Source organism: Podarcis erhardii (genome assembly GCF_964252035.2).
Source record: "Podarcis erhardii genome assembly, chromosome: 6".
NCBI lineage: Eukaryota > Metazoa > Chordata > Lepidosauria > Squamata > Lacertidae > Podarcis > Podarcis erhardii.
Window position 1 is genome coordinate 72,934,596 of NC_138510.1, and position 22,969 is coordinate 72,957,564.

The 22,969-nt window shown below is 46.1% G+C and overlaps 2 protein-coding genes across 2 annotated transcripts in view; one reads left to right on the forward strand and one right to left on the reverse strand.

Moving 5' to 3' along the window:
* KYAT3 (kynurenine aminotransferase 3) overlaps positions 1-22,969 on the reverse strand; it is a 340,414-nt gene that overhangs the window by 115,599 nt on the left and 201,846 nt on the right. The gene's annotated exons all lie outside the window — the stretch shown is intronic.
* Positions 13,810-22,969, forward strand: part of LRRC8D (leucine rich repeat containing 8 VRAC subunit D) — a 76,232-nt gene continuing 67,072 nt past the window's right edge. The window contains exon 1 of the mRNA XM_081865837.1: positions 13,810-14,034. The gene's annotated coding sequence lies outside the window, so the exon portion shown is untranslated. The remainder of the gene's footprint in view (positions 14,035-22,969) is intronic.

Genomic DNA, 22,969 nt, shown 5'->3' on the forward strand with positions numbered 1-22,969 from the left:
CGCTGTGATGGAGGGGTTCACAGCATTTACACCCCAAAGGGGTCTGCTTTCTCCCATAGCCTCAGCCCTGTATTCCAGCAGAAAGCAAAACATTGTGCTCTGCTTTCCTGCATTTACAGCCTGCAACCTTTCCCCCAGGTCGCCTCACCACCAACTTTAAAACTCATTTTAAACTCTGCCTTTGTCTTCTGACCCCCTTGCCCTCTGAAGAAGAGCGCCTCTATGTAGTTTTCTTAATGGGCCATTTCCTTTGTTTTCTTAATGGCTCATCTCCCAGGCGATTACCTCATGAGGAAGCTGGCCTGGCTTATTTAGCATTTAACCTTTACTGTGCCCAGGGATTAAGTGGCTGGCACCCGCAAACTCATAACACAGGGGAGTCTGGCACTCACAAACTCATAACGGTATCCTCTTCCACCTTCTTATGTTATCATGCTTTGTAAACCAAGTGAAGATAATCTAACAGTAACAGTGGTAGGAAATGTTCTGATTTACCAGTTATTTGTAAACGGCCGGGGGGGGGGGGATATTCAATTTGTATCCTTTTTGTCTTACAGAATGATCCTGCTGAGATAAGATAAATAAGATAATGAATCAGCAGAGGTGTCCTTTCTCATTCCTTCATTTTCTGTTTACACAGTCCACGTATGCTTCTGAGTAATTTGCTCTTGCTTTATGCTCCTTCTGTGTACTGCCCCCTATTCATGTCAGAATTTATTTTCCGTGTCATCCTTAATCATCAAAATTAATAGGGGGTAAAAGGGCAGAGTGGCCATAAGTCTATTTGCTAATACGCTCATCATCTCTGTGCGAGGAAGACAGGATTCTAAGACCGATCTGATTCCACCACCACCACCACCCCCCGGCATCTGCTTTTCATCAACAGGAAATGCAATAAAAGGAGGTGCTGTCCTTTCTATGTTCTGACCAGTGGTTTGTTTTGAACTTTTAAATGGGTCATGAGCTATGGTTAATAATTTTAAGAAAGTGGCTGAGATTAAGCTGCAGTCACGTTGAAAAGCCACTGGGTCTACTGATCAGCATATTCATATACATGCCTTCCAACATTCCTCAGAAGAAAATAAGGACATTTCTCACTCCCTACAACTGACATATTTAATAAACACATATTTAATAAACACACAAGACGTAACCGGCTGTACGTTTGGAAAAAATAAGATCTACTATTCATTGTATCAGATTGTAGATTTCAACCGAAGTGGCTCATAAAGTTCAATGAAAAAAGCAGAAGACCCAGTGGATCAGTTCATTCTCTAATCAGTTCATGCATAAGGTCCATACATGTGTAAGTGTCTATTCCACCTGTCTGCTCACAGAGTCCAACAATCCACACGAAAGGTTGTTACAGTTCCACAGAATCCTTTCACAGCGTCTAAGACAAGGATTTTCGGAATATTAGCCTTGTTTCGCCATCCTGGGCATCTTCAGTAGTACAAGCTCTAGGTAATCCAATGAATACAATATCGTAATCTCACACATTTTTACAGCAAAAATAATATAAAAACTGTCAACAACTGTACATACCATGTATGATATTGCAGGACAGTGGATCTTATAGCATAGTAGTAGTTGCTGTAAGCAGCAACTTTTACAGAGTAGAGTTATATGGTCAAGCACAATATTGATTCGAGTAACAGGTGTTGGCAATCAACAGATACAAAATTTCTTTCTTAAAGTGACCCATATGGCACAGCAGAAGTAAAACAAACTTAATCCATATTCAGATGTTATACCGTATTTTTCGTCCCATAGGATGCTCCGTCCCATAGGACGCACCTAGTTTTTTGGGGGGGAAATAAAGGAATTTCCCCCCCTTTATTTCCCCCCAAAGCCAGGTTGGGGAAACCGAACCAGGTCGAGGAACAGCAGGATGGCGGCGCTGCGCCTCCTTGCTGTCCCCCGAGCTTGTGGGGCTGGCCGATGTGTGCCACGCATGCCGGGTGGCAGGCTGCTATCCGCAGCGTGGGGAGCCCTGCGGGGAACTCCCACAGGGCTCCAACACGCTGCGGATGTCTGCCCGGCGCGAGGGGTGCTCTGCTTCAGGGCGCTTCTTGTGCCGGGCGGCAGGCTGCTATCCGCAGCGTAGGGAGCCCTGCGGGAACTCCCGCAGGGCTGCCTAGGCTGTGGATGTGTTCCCGAAGCACCGGGCGCTCTGCTTTCAGCGCTCTCGGCGCTCCGGGAAGCAGGCTGCTATCCGCAGCCTAGACAGCCCTGTGGGAACTCCCGCAGGGCTGCCTAGGCTGCGGATGTCTTCCTGAAGCCTGGAGAGCGAGAGGGGTCGGTGCACACCGACCCCTCTCGCTCTCCAAGCTTCAGCGAAAGCCTGCATTCGCCCCATAGGACGCACCCAGATTTCCACTTCATTTTTGGAGGGGAAAAAGTGCGTCCTATACGGCGAAAAATACGGTACATATAAATCTTAATGCAACTCATACAAAAATGTAATCAAATTTCAGATCTAAAGTAATGGCAATTCACAGATACAAAATTAATTTATCACAGTAATCTACTCGGTCCACAGAGGTGAAACAAACTTAACCCATGCTCAGGTGTTCTACGTAGAAACCTTAGTACACATTTCACAAAAAGCAACTATAATCAATTTCCCTTAGCTGAGGGATGTAAGGAATTTAATAAGAAAATAAACCTAGTTTCTTTCTGCATGAGGATTTTTTTAGCTCGTTCTACAGGACCAAAATATGTCCAAATTACAAAAAATGACAAGTCCTCATCAGACTGAGATGCTTCAATAAAATGTTGTACTAAAGGAGCATCTGTTACATTGTTCCTGATCCTAGATTGGTGCTCTGATAGTCTTACTTGGATAGGCCTGAGTGTGTGACCCACATACAACAATCCACAGGGACATCTAATCCCGTGGCTGGGGCTGATGGGAGTTGGAGTCCATCAACATCTGGAGGACCCACAGGTGCCCCGCTCCTACAGTGATGTAATGTAACCTGCTCTGTAGATAACATTTTGCTGACCAAGAACACCACTGCCTGTACAACAGTTTTTCAGAGATGCAGCAAAGCCCCCTAGTGTTCATTATATGGACTTATATACACACATTTTCCCCCTTCTGACGATTGAATAGGAATCTGTATCACAGCTGTATCACAGAATCACAGACCTGCAAGGAATCTCAAAGATGATGGGCTGAATCTTTCAAAACTGCACTTATTTTAACTGCGGGTCTAACAACTGCAACTGCAACGATTTCGGTTTCTTTCTTTCTTAGAATTCATCAGCAACGATAAGTGCAATGCTGCTTGTTTCAAATAATTCGTCACAACTAGAAGATCTTGCTCCTTAAATATTTTACTGGACAAGGCAACTTTAACAAAGTCAACTCCACATTTCCTTTGCATACGTCAGGTCTTCGTCGCTGACAACTCACCTTTTCCAAGTAATTTTGTCACCAAATATTTTTCTAAAGCCTTTGGGATGTCCATTGCAAGCCTTTGCTCAGAAGCTATTTACATTGATAACTATAACCATATGATTTGGGTGGAACAAATAGCATAAGAAATAGTATTTTATACGAGTGGCATTCTGTCTAGATGTATTCATTTGATTTTCTGAATTACTCACACTGATATGCTTAGTGGTCCAATACATAAGAGATCAGAGTCATCCCCATTGAGGTCTTTTTTGTAACCCAAATTATTGTAAGTCAGAGGTTGACCCCCACTTTTTAAAAAAACAACAAGAGATTCATAAAATAATTCTGTCCAGCGACTAAACAATAGACTTTGATAGAGTCATTAATAGATACCCTTCATTATCACCAATACTTCCTCACTGAAAACATTATATGTATTTATGTTACCCAGATTACATTCAATGGTTTATTTATATTATCTGATATTTTACTCTTTTCAATTAAATCCGGTTGGTTTATAATCTATCTAGGGGACCACTGCAAACTTTAGCAGGATTTTAATGTAATAATAATAATAATAATAATAATAATAATAATAATAATTTATTTATACCCCACCCATTCAGAGTAATCTCTATATATGCATTTGAATTGTTATAAAATTATATCTGTAAAACTAAATAAAAATGATTTCAGAAAAGAAGGATATTTAAAGAATAAAGTGTTCAATTGTTTTGCTAACATTAAAAATGTTTTTATTGGGATGAGGAATGATAGTGGGATATAAGAAGAAGTGTTTGAATGATCCTAGGCTTGCCATACGTCAGGAGAATTCTTGACATGTCCTGGATTTCGGGTGTAAAAATGGCATCAGGGGGAATTTTGGCGAATCGGCAAAACATCAGGGAAAACCTGGATGTATGGCAATGCGATGGAAAAAGCAGCAGAAACAGCTCAAATAGCTTAAAATCACTATTTGGGGGGTAGGTTGTCAGCAACTTTACTTTTTGAAATATGGCAACCCTCAATGATCCACTTTTTTTGCCTATAGCTTCAGTCCAGTACAGTAGTACCTCGGGTTAAGAACGTAATTCGTTCCGAAGGTCCGTTCTTAACCCGAAACTGTTCTTAACCTGAAGCACCACTTTAGCTAATGGGGCCTCCTGCTGCAGCCGCACTGCCGGAGCACGATTTCTGTTCTCATCCTGAAGCAAAGTTCTTAACCCGAGGTACTATTTCTGGGTTAGCGGAGTCTGTAACCTGAAGCGTCTGTAACCTGAAGCATATGTAACCCGAGGTACCACTGTACTTCAAGTCTTACTGTGAATTAAAACAAAATAAGAATAAGAACACTGGACAGTAGAGGGAGCTCTTTGAGAAGAAGAAAACGTTCCTGTTCTCTGAAACCATTATTCAGCAGTATGGCTAGTCTCCATTTTTAAGTACCTCAGAGATACAGAGAGTGATCAGAAGTCGGTCAAAGTAAGCTGTGGACCTGATACTGGTCACGTTCTCTAGCCACAACCAGAATGAATTGCTGAAATGATCTACAGCAGCTGTGCGGGTTCAGAAACTGCAACTGATATAACAGGCAACAGGCTGAACCTGAATTTTGCCTGGAATCTGGTGATGGAAGAAGAAAGATATTGAAGTGACTTATTCCCCACCCCCACCCCCAGAGAAACAGCTATGAACTAAATCAGTGGTTTTCAACCATTGTGCAACCAGTGGCACCCTGGGGTGACTTGAATGATGGTCAAGGGTGCTGCAGGCAACACTGGCCTCTGTCCCTCTTTCTTTCCTTCCCTCCCTCATCTGATGCCCTCTTGTGTCTCTTCCTCCCAAAGGCTTGCACGGCTGTTTGTTGCAGCAGCTGCCCTGGCGACAAGCTCCCCACATGAATGGTGCCTCTGGGGCTGGCCAGGGGTTGCTTCCCCAGTCCCTATGGGGCAGTGTGAGAAGGTACCTCTCTTTGGGACAGGGGGGCAGCTCAGAGAACAGTGGCTGCCCAGAGGATTCCCAAGGAGAGGAGAGGAGGCTGCGGGAATGCTCCACAAGAGAGGGTGTTCGGGAAAAAAGGGTGAGAGGCTTTCAGCGCTGCAAGAAAGGGATGGCATAACTGGGCTCCTGAGCCCACCAGGGATGCTGCAAAAAGAGTGTAGTTGGTCAAGGGAGCCATGGACCCAGAAAAGTTGAAGACCTCTGAACTAAATCATCCAACATTTAGAATATAAGCCCACCAACCCTCCCAGGTTCCCTTAATACCTAAAGTGAATTCCCAAAACAATTAAAGTCACACAATGCAGACCCTACAAGTGTCCCTATTTTCCAGGGACAGTCCCAGATTTACAGAAGACATTTCTAATTTGATCCCGGAATGTCCCACTGTTCCGTAAGGTAAAGGTAAAGGGACCCCTGACCATTAGGTCCAGTCGTGACCGACTCTGGGGTTGCGGCGCTCATCTCGCTTTATTGGCCGAGGGAGCCGGCGTACAGCTTCCGGGTCATGCGGCCAGCATGACTAAGCCGCTTCTGGCGAACCAGAGCAGCACACGGAAACGGCGTTTACCTTTCCGCCGAAGCGGTACCTATTTATCTACTTGCACTTTGACGTGCTTTCGAACTGCTAAGTTGGCAGGAGCTGGGACCGAGCAACGGGGGCTCACCCTGTCACAGGGATTCGAACCGCTGACCTTCTGATCAGCAAGTCCTAGGCTCTGTGGTTTAACCCACAGTGCCACCTATTGGAGGGTATGGAGTTATGCAGTTCCCTAGCCAAGACGGTAAGTAACTACAACTCCCACCAGCCTTATCCAGCAGAACCAATGGTCAGGGACGATGGGAGTCATAGTCCGGTAACATGGAGGACACCACATTGGCTTCTTCTGCTTCTGGTGGATTTTTGTATTTTGTCTTGGTTTTGCAAACCACCCTGGAAGTACTGCTTCCAGGACAGTATACATTTTTGTTTTTGTTTTTTCTAAATAAAATAAACAATACGTACAAAAGCAAAAACCCGACTCGAATAGTGCTTATCGGCGGTGTTACATCCGTTCATAGGTGGCTTCCCCGTGTAGCTTTCTGAATGAGGAAACAATAGAAATAAAAAAAGAGCCTTCAACATTTGCATTTCTTGCAAAAAAAACCCTTCTTTTTAAATTCCTTGCGGAGTCATAGGCTTGGGGACACAAGGAATTCTACCAATTGTTGTGAATTGCTCTAATCCTGTAAATTTGATCAGATGTAACAGCATATCATGTATTGCAGGTGAATTAATTAGACCTGCCAGGACAATGGACCAACACAGAGCGTAAAACAAAGGGTGGAATTCAGTGCCACGCTATGTTGAACATTTTGCCTGTGCAAATGTATCATCTTGTTGACAATTGCCCCTCCCCCACTGTTCTAGGGGTTCTCCCAACCCCAAGCCAATTTGGGGGGGGGGGCATGTGGTAGGAGGGAGGAGGTGAGGGGTAAAGACCCATTGCACAAGCAGAAGCCCTTGCGCAGGCCTTCCATTGGCAAGAGTTTCGCAACAGTTCAAAAAGTGCAGTGCATAAGTACATTCTGTACCTGGTATTTGCAAGCAGATCTTGAGAAGCGTTCTGAGAATGGGTTGTTTTGGACTTGGAAGTCAGAGCTCATGTAACCAGATACAGGACTAATTCTGCCAGGGAGAATCATTCAAGAGGCGATTTTAAGCCCGGCATTGTTAACGCTACTGAATAAACCATAAACTGGAGTTGAATTAAAAACAAAGCAATGACCTTTCTCGATTGCACCAAATGTTGGTCTAGTTTCGTATTCTGGTTTCAACAATGGCCAGTCAGATGTTTCTGGGAAGCTTAGCAGCGGGGTGGAAAGACAGCAGTCCTCCTTTGTGGTTTGTCTTCAGTATTTAGAGGAAGTCTGCCACTGGAAACATGAAAGTTCCTTCAAGCAATCATGACTAGTCCCTGTTTCCTTGTGAATTTATCTAATTCTGCAGTCCTCAGTGTGGTTCCAGTGGGGACGATGGCACCAGTGAAATTGACCACACTTGTTCCCTTATCATCCTCATCTCTTCCTCCCTCTCTGTCCAAATTTTGAGGAGGACATGCTGCAAATAAAGTACAGATGTGTGTGTGTAGCAGACTTTGGGGGAAAGAAAGGTATAGATGGACATTTTTTTAAAAAAAATATTAAATAAAAATAGGCAAAGAGTTCAGCTCTGGAAATCTCAAAGCAGCCCACCCTGTGAGCTATGTGGCTTTCTTAACAGAAATAAGGGGAGAAAGATGGAACAAAAATAGGCTGAGGAGGGGGAAACCGGCGGGATGTTTTGAAGAAGCTTGTGCTAAGTTTTGGAAGGAAATGGCAAGAGAGGACAGTTGCCGTATTTTTCTGTGTATAAGACTAGGGTTTTTTTAAAAACCAAAAAATTAGGTTTGGAATTGGGGCTTGTCTTGTACACGGGTAGTGCTGAGAGGTGTTTTCTTAATTTGGAGTCCCCAAAAATAGGAGGCGCCTTATACATTGGAGCATCTTATACATGGAAAAATACGGTAAATTTGCATCAAGCGTGGAAGAACAGGCAGGGCTGGCTCATAGCAGAATGGTAAGGGATGCAGAGAGGTTTGGTAGTGTTTTCCTGGTACAGCAAAAGTAAAAAAGAAAGGGGAAAGAGAAATGCGTTCCAGAGAAGAGTCAGTATAAGGAAGGGGCAAGTGGGCAGGGACGACTGGACAATGCCATTTTTAGTGATGATCCTTTGAGAGAGGAGACTTCCCTGTGAATAGAATCTCTGAAATTCAGAGCTGGCTAGTTGCAGCTTTGACTGGGGAATGAGCCTGAGGTGTATTTTATTGGAAGTGTCCACGTCTGGAGCCCAAAATTCAATTGACCTATGGTGGATATCAAGAGGTCCTCTCTGGGTCATGCTGGCTTTCCCTGGCCTCCACAGACAGCAGATTGTGGTGCCAAGTTCTTCCATGACTAAAACCCAGAGTCCAGGCTGGCTCGAAAGTGTAACTGTGATTCCATTTACTCATCATACAAAGCTCAACCTGGTAAAATGCATACAACTTCATATCCCGCCCCCGCCCCCCCGCTTTTTTGGTCTCCCTCACTTATTAAAAGGATCAAACTTGAACCAAACCATGAATAATACTGATTTGTTTATTTTCATTCATATGTGCATTCATATTTTCACTGTTATTTATGCAATTAGAACAAGACATTCTGTGCTTTTGAGCTGCAAATTAATCATTGATCCTTTGGAACTTAGATTCCTGTGCCTTCCTGTTTTGTACAGAGTTAATTTGGAACTTTGAACTTTTTCTATCTCATAGCCACGGTTGTTAATTAACAGGTATCTCCAAAGGTTAAAATCCATTTAGTGCCATTTCTCCTTTAACGGTGTTTGCCTGTAGCTTACACTGCCTGTTTCTTCCTACTACTTTCTCCTGAAGAAAGTTGCTATAGAGCAGTTTGCTTCACTTCACATCTTACTCAGGCGAATCGAGGATGTTTCCTTTCTGTCAGCGGACTGAGAAGCTGAGTTGTTTTCCTGGATATTGTGTATTTCATGGAGTTGTGTATTTCCCCAAAGTCATCTTAAGAAAAGTTGCACCTTATTCTGTGTGACTGCATGACAAACATATGACACACGTCAATTGCAGTAGAGTTGGTAGACAGAGACTTACAGTCCCATACATGCCTACTCAAAAGTAAGCTCCACTGAGTTTAATGGCATTCACCCCAGGAAAGCAAGTAAACCAGGAAAATAAACCAGGATTCCTAGCTTAGCATTATGTCTGAATTGGGAATTGTGGTTTATTTCAGTCTAATAAACAATTATCAGTAACTGACTATGGCAGGGGTCAGCAAACTTTTTCTGCAGGGGGCCGGTCCAGTCCCTCAGACTTTTTTGGGGGGCTATATTTTTTTTGGGGGGGGGAAATCCCTCCCACTGACTCTCCTCTCCCTTCTCCACAGGACTGGATGAGCCCCAGTGGCTGCTTACCTGTGCCTTGTGAGCGGCAGGGGCTGGCAGTGGTGGCAGAGGGACAATGAGTGGCACGAAAGGGCTGGCTCTGGAGAGGGGCTGCTTAAAATGCTGCTCAGCCAACTGCAGCTCAACAAAGCCCAGGCCCATTCCTCCTCTAGGCAGGGCAGGGAGAAGCCAGGAGGAGGGGGGGAGGTGCTGCCTCTGCAGTGTGTGTGTATGTGGGGGGAATGGTGCAGCCTGAACGATCAGAATCCCCACGCCGATCTGTGCGGTGATTCCCGGACCGTCTGCGGGACGGATCCAGAAGGTAATTGGGCCAGATCCGGCCCCTGGGCCTTAGTTTGCCTACCCATGGACTACAGCTTGTGGTTCACTGCGACCAAAACAACCCAGATTGGTGTTCATGGTAAACCATTAATTATGGTTGACTGTGATGTTGACTAAACGGCCTCAGTCCAGTATACCTGAAGGAGCGGCTCAACCTCCATCGTTCTGCCCGGACACTGAGGTCCAGCGCAAGGGCCTTCTGGCGGTTCCCTCGCTGCGAGAAGCCAAGTTACAGGGAACCAGGCAGAGGGCCTTCTCGGTAGTGGCACTCGCCCTGTGGAACGCCCTCCCACCAGAAGTCAAAGAGATAAACAACTACATGACATTCAGAAGACATCTTAAGGCAGCCCTGTTTAGGGAAGCTTTTAATGTTTAATAGGTTATTGTATTTTAGTGTTTTGTTGGAAGCCGCCCAGAGTTGCTGGGGAAACCCAGCTAGATGGGCGGGGTATAAATAATAAATTATGATGATGGTGATGATGATGATGATGATGATGTGCGAAAAGGCCCATTGATTCTAGATTCATCTTTAAAACTTTGGTCCTCAATATCTATCCATCTCCATTTTGTTTGGTCAAATCTCAGTTGATAATTTTCTTTCACCTTTAATGGTTTCATTCTGCTAACTGCCAGCACAAGATTTTCCAGCCGGTTTTAAAAATATGTCTCTCAGTGCTAACCCACTTTTTCTCCTCAGCATGGAGGCCAAGCAGCAGAAACGACACTCAGCATGTTAGGTCCACCCCACTGTCACAGTCAATAAAACCAAACACAACAAATAAACACAGTGGAAGCAACAAGTGAGGCCTTTTCACAGCTGGCCAGAAATAATATAAATGAGAAGCAGCTGAGTGAGAAAAATAATTGAGTTGGATTGGACTGGCCAAGCATTTTTAAAAGGCTTAAAATAACCCGCAGCTAATTGCCATAAAGAAAAGCTGAGTTAAAAATACAACCACAGATGGATGTTTGAGACAATTGGTATAATTTTCTTTAGATCTCAGAAGCTGATGTTGCTCCCTGGAAACTTTAAATAGACAGTTTCACGTCAATAATTCTTTGAGTTTTGCAGCCCAGCCCTGTGCATGCATCCTCAGAAACAACTCCTACTGAGTTAAATGGTCTTACTTACAAGTAAGTGACTAAGATTGCACCCTGTAGTACAAACCAATGCACACTTACACAGGAGTAAGTCCCAGCCTGCTCAGTGGTATTCATTCAACTGAATCAGCCTTTAAGTACAAGCCTATGAATCCTAACTTAAAAATATGGTTTTCTGTGCTCAGTGGGGACTATTCCTAGGTAAGCGTGTATAGAACTGCAGTCTGACAGTGCAATCCTATATTCAGAAGCAAGTCCCCTTGAGTTTAATGGAGCTTACTCACAGGTAAGTGGGTGCAATATTACAGCCTTAGGAGAATGAGAATTACAGCCAAATGACTGATAGCACAATCCAGTGCATTAAAAAAGGTAAAGGTACCCCTGACCGTTAAGTCCACTCTGGGGTTACGGCACTCATCTTGCTTTATTGGCTGAGGGAGCTGGCGTACAGCTTCCAGGTTATGTGGCCGGCATGACTAAGCCACCTCTGGCTAACCAGAGCAGTGCACAGAAATGCCGTTTACCTTCCCGCTGGAGCGGTACCTATTTATCTATTTGCACTTTGATGTGCTTTCGAACTGCTAGGTTGGCAGGAGCAGGGACCAAGCAACAGGAGCTCACCCCATCATGGGGATTCGAACCACCGACCTTCTGATCGGCAAGCCCTAGGCTCAGTCAGTGGCGTAGCGTGGGGGGTGCAGGGGGGACCGGCCGCACCGGGCGCAACATCTGGGGGTTAGGGTTAGGGGGCGCAAATCTACCGGTTAGGGGGCACAAATTACTTGCCTTGCCCTGGGTGCTGACAACCCACGCTACGCCACTGGGCTCAGTGGTTTAGACCACAGCGCCACTTGCCACTCCAATGCATAAACTCCAGGACACACCCAGCCTATTTCCCTCTCTCAACAGTTGGCCTAACAGTTATAGGTGCCAACGCCCTGGGGCCCTGGGTGCCCAAGCACCCACAAAATTTCCCATGAAGGGGCTGGGCATCCACAAATTTCGGTGCTAGGGCCATACAGCCCCAGGCACCCAGGGTTGCAGGGCCCAGCTGGCACTCCTGTTAACAGTTTAGCAGTAATGGTCTCTATACAGTATAGAGATGGTGCCTTTGTGGGTAGCTCAGCTGGCAGAGCACAAGACCCTTAATCTCAGCGCCACAGGTTTGAGCCTCTCGCTGGGCAAATAGATTCCTGCATTGCAGGGAGTTGGACTAGACAAGCTTAGTGGTCCCTTCCAACTCTATGATAGGGCAGTATCTGAGGAACTGTAGGCCACAGAAGCGTCTGCTGGCCTTTTAAGGCCGCCACAGAACTCTTGTTGTAGCAAGCTAACAGACGACACTGGCCCAAGGAGCGAATGCCACTATTCGCTACCCTAAGCAGCTCTCGGGGGAGGAAGAGGTGCAATTCAATGGCCGAGCAGGCAGGCTGGCAGCAAATCCGGGTCGTAGCCAAATGCCATTCCTGAGGCTCACCCTGCTCTACACGTGTACCAGTTTCTGCAGCCGGACCTATGGGGACTAGCGTTCAAAATTCCCATTGTTCTAGGGGCATTATTGCAACAGGGAATTTCATTAGCGCGAGCCGTATTTGAGCTCCAGGCTCAGTACTGCACCTAAGATTTTTGATTAAAACTGCAGTGTGGAAGGAAAGGAGGACCTTTTTCTGCCTCCCCACTTCCAGCTACTCTCTGAAGAGCAGAGAAGAGACCCTCTTAAGAATGTTAGGGGGGTGGGCAGGGGAAGGACCAGACCCTGTGGAAAACGAACATAATATTTTATCCACCATTCATTCATTTTCAGCACTGTATTCTTGTTATAAAAAAAAGCATGCCTAGACATTCAGGGGCGCCGACTTATAAAAAATATTGGGGGGGGGCGGGGGCCCATACCGACTTATAAAAAATATTGGGGGGGCCCAAGACCTCCAAACCGCTGCTGCTGGGGGAACGAAAGGGGCGAGCCCCGGGCTGCCCTGACCTTAAGTGAACCTGTGAGGGCCCGCCCTTTGCGGCAGCCGATTGGCTGCCGCCGTGGGCGGTGAATATTAATGAGCTAGGGGGAATCCCCGCTTCTCGCGGGGCTGACGCCAGCCCCGCGAGATTGTTGATGGGTCAAGAGCCCGCAACCCCACCCCCTCTCTAGATCGGGAGTGGCTTTGTTTTAACTCATTACTGAATGTATTTTAAAAGGTAACTATCGTCAAACAAGGAAAATAAAAAATACCAACATAATTTTGTGATTTTACAAAGCATAATATAACTAATAATTTTCTTAAATTATTGGGGGGGCAGAGCCCCCCCAAACAAATTTTTGAGGGGGCTCGGGCCCCCTCAGGCCCCATGGAGTCGGCGCCTATATAGACATTCTGTGGTTGCACCCATAACCTTAGGGCTGCCATATGTCCAGATTTTTCTGGACATTACCGGGATTTCAATGGCGGAATGGACATGGGGGTGGTGGGGTTTCTGAAAAGTGGCATTTTGTCCTGGATCTTAGGCAAGTCAATTGAAAAATCACTTATTGTGGCGTTCTTGTAAAGAAAAGGCCAACAATTTCGGGGTCTCCCTAAATAAAAGCTCAACAATTTTGGGTTTTCCCTAAAGAAAAGCTCAATTTTGGGATCTTCCTTTTGAAGAGCTCAATAACTTTCGGGTTGTTCTGGTTTTCACTTTTTGAAATATGGCAACCCTACATAACCTAGGCTTAAAGTGCCATTGAGCGCCTAGCTTTCATATCTCTGTTTCTATCACTGATTGGAGCGTTCAGGTGCAGGCGCGGCGACGGGACCGGGCCAGCCAGCCAGCAGGCGCGTGGCGAGCTCCCCTTGCCGGCGGCCCTGTCGCACGCCGCGCCTGCACCTGAACCTGAACCCGGGCGCGCGCCGGGGTAGTGGGGGTGGGGGAAGAGAGGAAAGGCGTCTCCCGGAATCACATGGGCTTCGCCGCCGGTGCCATTGGCTGCGGCCAATGCGCTGAAGGCGCTTGCAAGGGGGCAGAGAGACCGGCGAAGGGGCGGCCGTGCGTCTTCCTCTTTTTCTTCTTCTTCTCCTCGCCAAGGCCGAAGACGCGCTCCTGGAGTTGTGCGTGGCGGGGTTGCAGCCCGAGCCGGGAGTCGCCGCGGCAGCTCGGCTTCCTGGGGCTCCGCTTTGCCGCCTTTGCTTCTCCCCCTCTCCTCATGGCTCCGCCGCCGGAGTGACCCACTTTTGAGGTGCGTAAAAGCGCAGCGCGTCTGGACATTCCCCGGCGCGCCTTGGCGCGCGGCGCCCGGGGGGATCCCCGGCGAAACCGCAGCGCCGGCGGTGCCGAGGGTTTTGCGCGCCCCTTTGCAACAGCCCTTGCAAGGCAGCTCGGTGCTGGTATCCCCGAAGGTAGTCTTTGGAGGGCCGAGGCCGGAAAAGAAAGGTTGCCCAACTTGGTTACTTGTAGCCTTATCCTCGGTACTTGCTGGCTGTGCTCGCGCAGGTAAGTAAGTGGGCGAAGGACCGCAGCCTTAGAAATAAAGTTCCAGGGGTGCCAAGTTGAATGACATATTGGGGCAACCCCATCCCACATAATCGATCGCACGCACATCATTCGAATGGCAATGCCCATCAACTGTGGGGTGCCCCGGCTCCCTCAAATATTTTACTTTTGCGGGGAGGGGGCGAAGAGATCTCGGCGGCCCCTGGGAGTTGGCTCCTGTGTAAAGTCTTGTTGAACCCACTGAGGTGTCACTTCTGAACAGACTGTAATATTGCTGCGCTCTAAAGTGCCTAGTCAGGCGGGAGACCTCATGCTTTTGTAGTTCAGTCTTTGCCTCTGTGCCGCGCTAGGTCTCTGTCTGCAAAAAATGATTCAGCCTCTCTTGTCCTCAGCTGAACTTCCGGCTGCTGCTAGGGCTGCGTGAGACTTCTAGATTGTCACGGCTTATTTCATAGCCTTCCCCTTCTAAGAGGCCGAGCTTACGCATGGAGGATGCGAAATAATAAAGAGAAGAGGGTCTCTGGCAACGTGCAGAGTGCGCCTTCTCTTTCACAGCATAAAGACGCAGCCAGGTTTCCAGTCTAGGCATTACCTTGTCCTTTAACGGTTTTGCAAATTAAAGGGGGGGGGGGTTCAAATTGCCCGGCCATACTTTATGACTGCAATCAGCTTCATTTGCAAGATAAGAGCAGTTATAACAAAATAAATGCTGTATGTTAAACAGCAGCCTTATACTCCAGATCACTGCAGTTCCCCATCCCGTTTTGAGTGCAGTTCCCCATCCCGTTTTGTTTCAGAAAGTCAAACGTCCCAATTGGATTTGGAATCCTTCACCCCCTAGTTTAAATAGGCAGGTGTAAAGGAAGTGTTTTTTGGCACGCTTATTGGAAGGGGAAATGCAGAGCTGGTGTGAGTGGCCCCACAACAGTGAGAAATGATGCAGATGCCTCCGAATGATGCATTATGTCTAATGGGCCAAAGAGATCCAAAGCAGATGATGCTGGTTTGTGAGAAATGCTCAGAGCCTTTGCCACTTCAGTAGGATATGATGCATCTTGTTACCAGATCTGATGCTTCCAGCTCATGCTGGCGTTGTGCAGGGCAGTTGGAATGCATCCAGCAGTTTAGCAAGTCCGCTGAAGCTGGGAAGGCTAATATACTCAGATTAAATTCCTTTGTGAAAGTCCTTTGTTCTCTCTCTGTCTCTCTCCTCCTCCTCCTCCTGCCAATAGTGACTTGCCTCAGGGACATCCATAAATACAGAGAATAGAATCTGCAGCAGAGAGGAAAAAGGGGTAACTAATTTTGCAGCCGATATGAAAGAAATAATAATGATTGACTGGCAGAAAGGAAGGAGGAGGGTTCATTTCTCCCTGGCTCAGTAACTCTGCTGCAAGAGAACAGGAGGCAGGGCAGAGCTGTGGAAGTGGGAATTCAAGGTGGCTAAGGGCAGAAAGCCTTTTGCCCTTTCATTAAGAGTTGCTCTATTACTGCATGGTTCCTTCCAACAGTCATTTATGCCCTGGGAAACAATAGGTTGTTCCACACTGCGAAAATAGGCACGTCAAAAGGCTTGGTTCCTGTCCAGTTGCCTGCCCACAATATAGCTGGTTTATAGTGAATAAGTAGTCTGACGCCAAGCTGAAGTCTCAGGCCAAGCTATGCAAGTTCTTTACTCATTCCCATCTTTTTGGGAGATAAAAGAGCTCCATTATCCCTGCTTAGTGTTATACCGGCTAGAAAAGAGAAAGTTGAGGATTTCAGTATGAATTTCTGTCAGGATAAGATGTACCTCTTGGATCTAATTCAACTTTTGGCTAGGCATGTAAGGTTTAGAAATATACTTACTTGCTAGGAGTTACTAGCGTGTGATTGACAATCTGCGTTCAATGTGTCTGATGAGGATTTTCTTGGAAATATCGAGGGGGTTTTTTAAAATAAAAAATGCCCTAAATTGATTGGGGCCTAATTTAGTGTGCTATTTGACTTATATTCCCCCCCCCAAATATTATTTCAAATACATGGCTTTTGAGGGGTAGTTGAAGTGCTGTTTCTGTAGTTTAAATTATATATATTTGAAGGTTTGCTTGGGAATTATGTTGGAATACTTATTAAGTATTTTGGAATATGACAACTCAAGAGCATACACTTCCTTACATTGTTTAAAATTGATTTTTTTAAAAAAAATCGAGGCACTGAAAAATAAAGCACAATTTTTTGCATGCACAAAACAGCTGTGTGTTTATGTTTGTGCCTGCATCTTTCTAGGAAGTGTCATGGCGCAAAATAATGGCACTTTTAGGCTGCCCATTTGGCTGGCATTTCACAGAAAAAACAAAGCGGCAGATGGACTGCTTCTTGCTCCACATCACTGGTGACAATAATTAATGTTGAGGTGTGGCTGGTGGACGTCTAACTATTCCATAGTGCCATTTGTCCACCTATGAGTGTGAGATCGTTTTTAGGATCTTTTGAAGGCTGTTTGTAAAGGCCTGCAAAAAAAAAAAAAAAAAAAAAAAAACAGATGAGAAGTTTGTGGGCAGCAGAAAGTCTGGGGGAAATGGCTGACGCAACACTTCAGTGGTGTTTCTACAATGCCCCCCCCCCATATGCAACACACGTGTAACCTAGAATACATACCGGTACATTGGATGAGATCAAATGCTGTCTTTGCTTGGGTAGTGTGGGAGCCAGTGTTGTTCCACAAGCTGAATTTTCTGCACAAGTTGAAGTTGTGTCGCAGTAGAAGACAGCATCCGATAGGTTAACATGGTGCAATACTTTCCCCAGCCAAAGCTGTCCGTTGAATTTGGCTGTCGCAAGCGGAATAGCTGTCGCTCTAGCAGCGCTGCCAAAATTGAATCTTATTTGTTGATGTGTGGAGAAACTGTGTGTATAATTTTTATGGATGGAGTGCTCATTCTGTGGGAGCACTATTCCCATAGTTATGAAACTTAAAACGGTTATGAAAGCAGATTTTTTGTTTGCTTCTTTGTCTTTCCTTCCCCAAATGGTCAAAAAGAGAAGGAAAGAGGACTTCTAGAGCAAGCGAAGAACAACAGCAAGCGTGATTTTAAAAATACCAATAAGGGTGATATTGTGTGACGGAAATATAAGACACAAACAATTCTGGCTCCAGGATTTGGGGCTCTTGGGCATGGCGCCATCAATGAAGCCGCTTCACCTGGAAGAATCAGAACCTGCAAACACAATTCTCTACGACTCCGTGAAGTTGAAATGATAGTCCTGTTAAGGCAGCGGATCCTGTGAAATACCCAAACCTCCACCTTCTGGAGTTGGTTGTATGCATATTATGGTGTCTGAAACTCACCATTGTTGTAGTTTAACCATGGTATAGTGCGGCTTTGTTCAATCTGATGGCTTCAGATGTTTTTGACTTCAACTCTCATCGTCTCTTGCCGTTGGCCATGCCGACTGCGGAAGATAGGACTTGTCATCCAAAACATCTGGCTGGCATTAGGTTGGGGAAGGTTGGCCCACAGGGACATTGCTATCATTTTTTAAAACTTCATATTTAATCATCTAAATGTGACTACTTAGCCATGATCTACGTTGGTAGCAGTGGGCCGCTACTTGGTTTCCCCTCCTTTCCTTTAGCAGGGTGAATGGTTGGACTATGTGTAACTTAGCTAGATTAAAACATGACAAGGAACACCTGTTTGGATCCTTTTCTCCCAAGATCCCCTGCGTTCCCAGAATTGTCTCTTTAGCAGCAACTTTAGGTAGTCATTACCATAACAATTATGTGATTTGCTGTAATTTCAAGAACTGGTCCCTGAATTTGCTTCTTTTCCTCTTCCCTTATCTAGTCTTGTGCCTGTTAGATTCTGAGCATTTATATAGACCAGACTGTCCAACTTTTCATACCAAGTGGACTGCAGGCTGCACACATGGGGAGGGGGGGGTGAACCCCAAATCTGGTACCTCCCTAGCTCTAACACTGCCTTTCCAAAGCCTGCTAAGTAAGGTGCTGGGCTTTGAAAAGGAGCTGTGAGGCTCTAGCTGGCTCCTGGAGCCCTCCCACTTCCTTCCCAAAGCTGGGAAAGTGCCAACTAGGCTTTAGGAAGGAGGTAGGAAGACTCTGGGACACAGGTTGAACCACAGAGCCTAGGACTTGCTGATCAGAAGATTGGTGGTTCGAATCCCCACGATGGGGTGAGTTCCTGTTGCTCGGTCCCTGCTCTTGCCAACCTAGCAGTTTGAAATCACGGCAAAGTGCAAGTAGATAAATAGGTACCGCTCCGGCGGGAAGGTAAACGGCATTTCCGTATGCTGCTCTGGTTTGCCAGAAGCGGCTTAGTCATGCTGGCCACATGACCTGGAAGCTGTACGCCGACTCCCTCGGCCACTAAAGTGAGATGAGCGCCACAACCCCAGAGTCGGCCACGACTCGACCTAATGGTCAGGGGTCCCTTTACCCTTAGGAAGACTCTGGGACCCTGTCAGAGCCCTCATACCTCCTTCCCAAAGCCCAGCTTTGGGAAGGCAGTCTGAGGGTGAGGGGGGACATCAAATGTTGCCAAGGGCCACCAAAAAGGGGCCTTGAGGGCCACATGTAGCCCTTGGGCCACACATTGAACCACCCTGATATAGACTGCCTTATTTCTTTACATTATTGTTCATGTGCAGTGTTGGGAAAGTTTAGGTGTTTAATGGATAATTAAAAATAAAATTGCCTTTCTCAAGGGCTTCCTTGGTAATGCTGCCACTCTCAGATGTGTGGGCCACCCGGACAGGGCATTCTCTGTGGTAGCCCCTAAATTGTGAATCTTCCGCCCAGCAGAAACGCTTCTGGCTTCTTCATTATACATGTTCCATACTATGCTGAAGACTCACTGCTTGACTCAGGCCTTGGACAGGTGGGATTTTTTAAAATTTTATTTTTTGTGGGATACATCTCTTGTTTTGGTCAATCCACACTGTGCTGCTTTTCCTTAGAATTGCCTTACTTGCTTTTATAATTGCATGCACAACTGCCTTACTTCTTTTATTTCTTTTTAATTGCTGGATTGTAATGCTGCAACAGGGCCCCGGTACCTCATAGCGAAAGGAGGTAAACCTCTTAAAAACAATCAAACCTGCAAACTCGATATCCTTATTGAACTGGACAGGTTTCCGCCTTTAAAGAGTCCTGAGAATATATATTTTTTTAATTGGCGCAGGCTTCGTAAAACAACACCAACCTTGAGTCAAAGACTTTCGTCATCTCTGGTGAAGTGGTTTGCTTTAAAAGTCACTGTTGCCCTGAAGAGTCTAGAAGTTCTCCTCCCCCCCCACTCCCCCCCCCGCTTTCTTTGTGGCTCCCCACCCCCCCCTTCTCCTTGATCACATCTGCTGTTTGGTCATTTTCCCTTCTCGCTCTGTGGTGGGTTGCGAGAGGAATTTCTCGCAGTTTCAGAATCCTTAGTCATTGCTCACCCTGGCAGCTGCAAAACAACCCTCTTCCTTGTTACTACGTTACTAGCTTGTTCTTGTTGTTAACGTGCTTTACCAACCCCAGGAGAATTGTCTAGCCCTAATCCCCGAAGATTAGACGGGGTCTTGAGGATTTAGGCTGTGCCTGGACTGATGAACAGCCCGGTTTCATTTTGCAAAGGTTTTTATTGCAGAGTTTACTGACGCCTTCCATTGTGTTTGTGTGCATTTTCTTCCCTTGTTTGGGTAATAGTGTGATATCCCCCCCCCCCCAAGGACTATGCACTAATGTTTACCAGGATCTGTCAGAGGCAGAGGAGATTTGATCATTTGCCTCTCCCTGTTCAGAAGATCATTTTGACCCGTGAAGCCCTAACTGCATATTCACTTGACTATCTGATCCGTACTCAGTTTTAATAATGAATGGCATTTAGCTTATTAATATTGGATATTGGTATGCATGCTGTATTTTATCTCATCTAGGAGCCTTGCGAATCAACACTTTAAAAGACACTGACAACTTGGCAATATAGATAGACCACACAGCAACCAACAGAGGCAGCCCATTTGCAAAACAAGCAAACGAACCTTATTGCTCTCCCATATTCACGATCACAAAGCACCTGCGCTATGCTGTATACAAGTTGGTGCTCACGGAATGGGCATAAATACAGTATGGCTGCAGTAGCCACAATTCCATTATTTGAGGTTTGCATCCTGACATTTTCATTCCTTGGGAACTAGAGGGTTCTGTCTCCCTCTGAGCTATTTCCAGATGTTCAGAGCACAATTTATGCAGGGCAGATGAACATCACAGTAGCACCAAATCGATACTGACAGGCAAGCTGTGCACGGAGATGTAAAGTTTTTACCTGCACATAGCTTCAGGTGCTCAATGTGAAATTACCTTCCTGAAAAGTGTTGGAATCAAGCCTTTTCAGAAGTTTTAAGTGTGTGCTTCAGTGTGGCACCTGAGAACGTCGTTCTCTCATGACGTTTGGGTGTGAGGGGTGTTAGGGGAGAGATAGTACCTCTGGTGGGGGACATGTCATGTTCCTTCTAGGGTAGTTTGTCCACCTTTGGTCCCCACCCTGCACTCAGATCTCACCTGTGGCTTGTGGGAACGGCTTCCACTGTCCAGCTAAACGAGGTGAGGGTAGCCAATGGGTCTGAAACGTTCGGTAAGTTAGGGACTTCCCCTGCATGCGAAAACAGGCTTGAGCAAACAAGACCAATAGTGAGTCCAGCAGTCAAGAAGGTTGTTTCTGCAATTGCTGTAGGGGGAAGTTAGGGGCAGATGGGGCTTGTCATCCTGGGAATGTAGCCCATCTAGCACAGATTTCCTCAACCTCAGTCCTCCAGATGTTTTTGGCCTACAACTCCCATGATCTCTAGCTAGCAGGACCAGTGGTCAGGGATGATGGGAACTGTAGTATCAAAACATCTGGAGGGCCGAGGTTGAGGAAGCCTGATCTAGGATAAGGAAAACTCTGATCCTAAACTTCTTCTGCCTTGTGGGATATCTTTGGGAGAAGAAAAGGCTAAGGAGTAAACACTACACAAATCCAGAATGGAGTCTCTAAGATGGTTGGGTGGCGCCTTGTACGCCTCCTTCCAGCAACTCCCGCAGCCAATAAGTTATTAAGTGTTTGGGACAAGTACAGGCATAATCTATCCAGTTAAATTTCACATAGCTGCATTGATACATGGGCTTTGCTTCTGTTCTAATAGTATGTTAAATTCCTTTGAGTTGTGGAAAACATAGGCAACGTCATCTATCCAAATTATAGAATGGATATGTGAACTCAAGATAATGTCTGTCCGGTAGGGAACCTCCATGGTCTAAATTTTTACGGCTGAGATTATATATTTGAGAACTAGTTGATTAAATAAAAATAACGAATATGGGGTGAAGAGATAGGCATTCATTCCAAAGTTCAGCAGATGTGGTCTGAACATTTATTTGCTGCATTCTGAGGCGTTCTTTTTCTAGGACAGAAAAAAAATAATGTTCAGACTGCTCCCATCAATCTTGGAATGTCTGCCTTGTCTGTCTTCACTCTTAAAAAGTTTTGAAAATAACGCTGGGTGGGTGAGCTCATAAATTTTGGGGTTTTTTATTATTATTTTAGAGTTCAGCAGGGAAATGGAGGAAGTCAAGAATTATATGATGAATGCAGACCTATCTGAAATTGATATGGGATCTATTTGGTAGTACAGTAATAACTCCTGATATATATATATATATTCATTGTTGGGTCCACTGCAAGGGGGAGGAAGAAACTGCTGACTCCAGAACCCTGCTGCTGCTCCCACCCACCCCGTGGCTGCTACTTACAGTGCAAAATGCTTGTTGACTGCATTCATTCAGTTAATTAATTAATTACCAAGCCTCATTTAGCCCCAACTTCGGCACAGTGTTCAGGTGTTTGGAGGAATTAGGGCGCATTAATCTGATATGTTTGCTGTGGAATAGTGTTCTGTGGCTAAACAGGGCCACTTAAGTTGTATCTTAGCCGCTTCTCTTCTGATGGCACCACCAAAATGCTCAAGCAGGCAAGTTACATAAATACCTAGAAACACATGAGCTTTCCTTGTGTTGTAAATAGCTGCTGTGCGGTGCAGGTTCCTCCAGTTGGGACTGTGATGGCGGCAAAAGGTTAAAGCTCCCCTTCACTTACCATGCCGGCTGTTGGTTTTGGAAAGAAAGACAGCCATGCAAGGCCAAACAGTTTGACACTTTTCATTTGTCCCTTGGCTAGGTAAAGGTAAAGGGACCCCTGACCATTAGGTCCAGTCATGGCAGACTCTGGGGTTGCGGCGCTCATCTCGCTTTATTGGCCAAGGGAGCCGGCGTACAGCTTCCGGGTCCTGTGGCCAGCATGACTAAGCCGCTTCTGGTGAACCAGAGCAGTGCACGGAAACGCTGTTTACCTTCCTGCCGGAGTGGTACCTATTTATCTACTTGCACTTTGACGTGCTTCCGAACTGCTAGGTGGGCAGGAGCAGGGACTGAGCAATGGGAGCTCACCCCGTCGCGGGGATTCGAACCGCCGACCTTCTGATCGGCAAGTCCTAGGCTCTGTGGTTTAGCCCACAGCGCCACCCGCGTCCCTTGGCTACCTTACATTTATTTCCTCCTCCCGCCAGCCCTGCAGCACAAATAGCAGCCTGGGGTGTGTGTGAGTGGTTATGATTAGCACCAAGGGTTAAATGCTCATTTGCCCAGCACCATTGCTTGGATC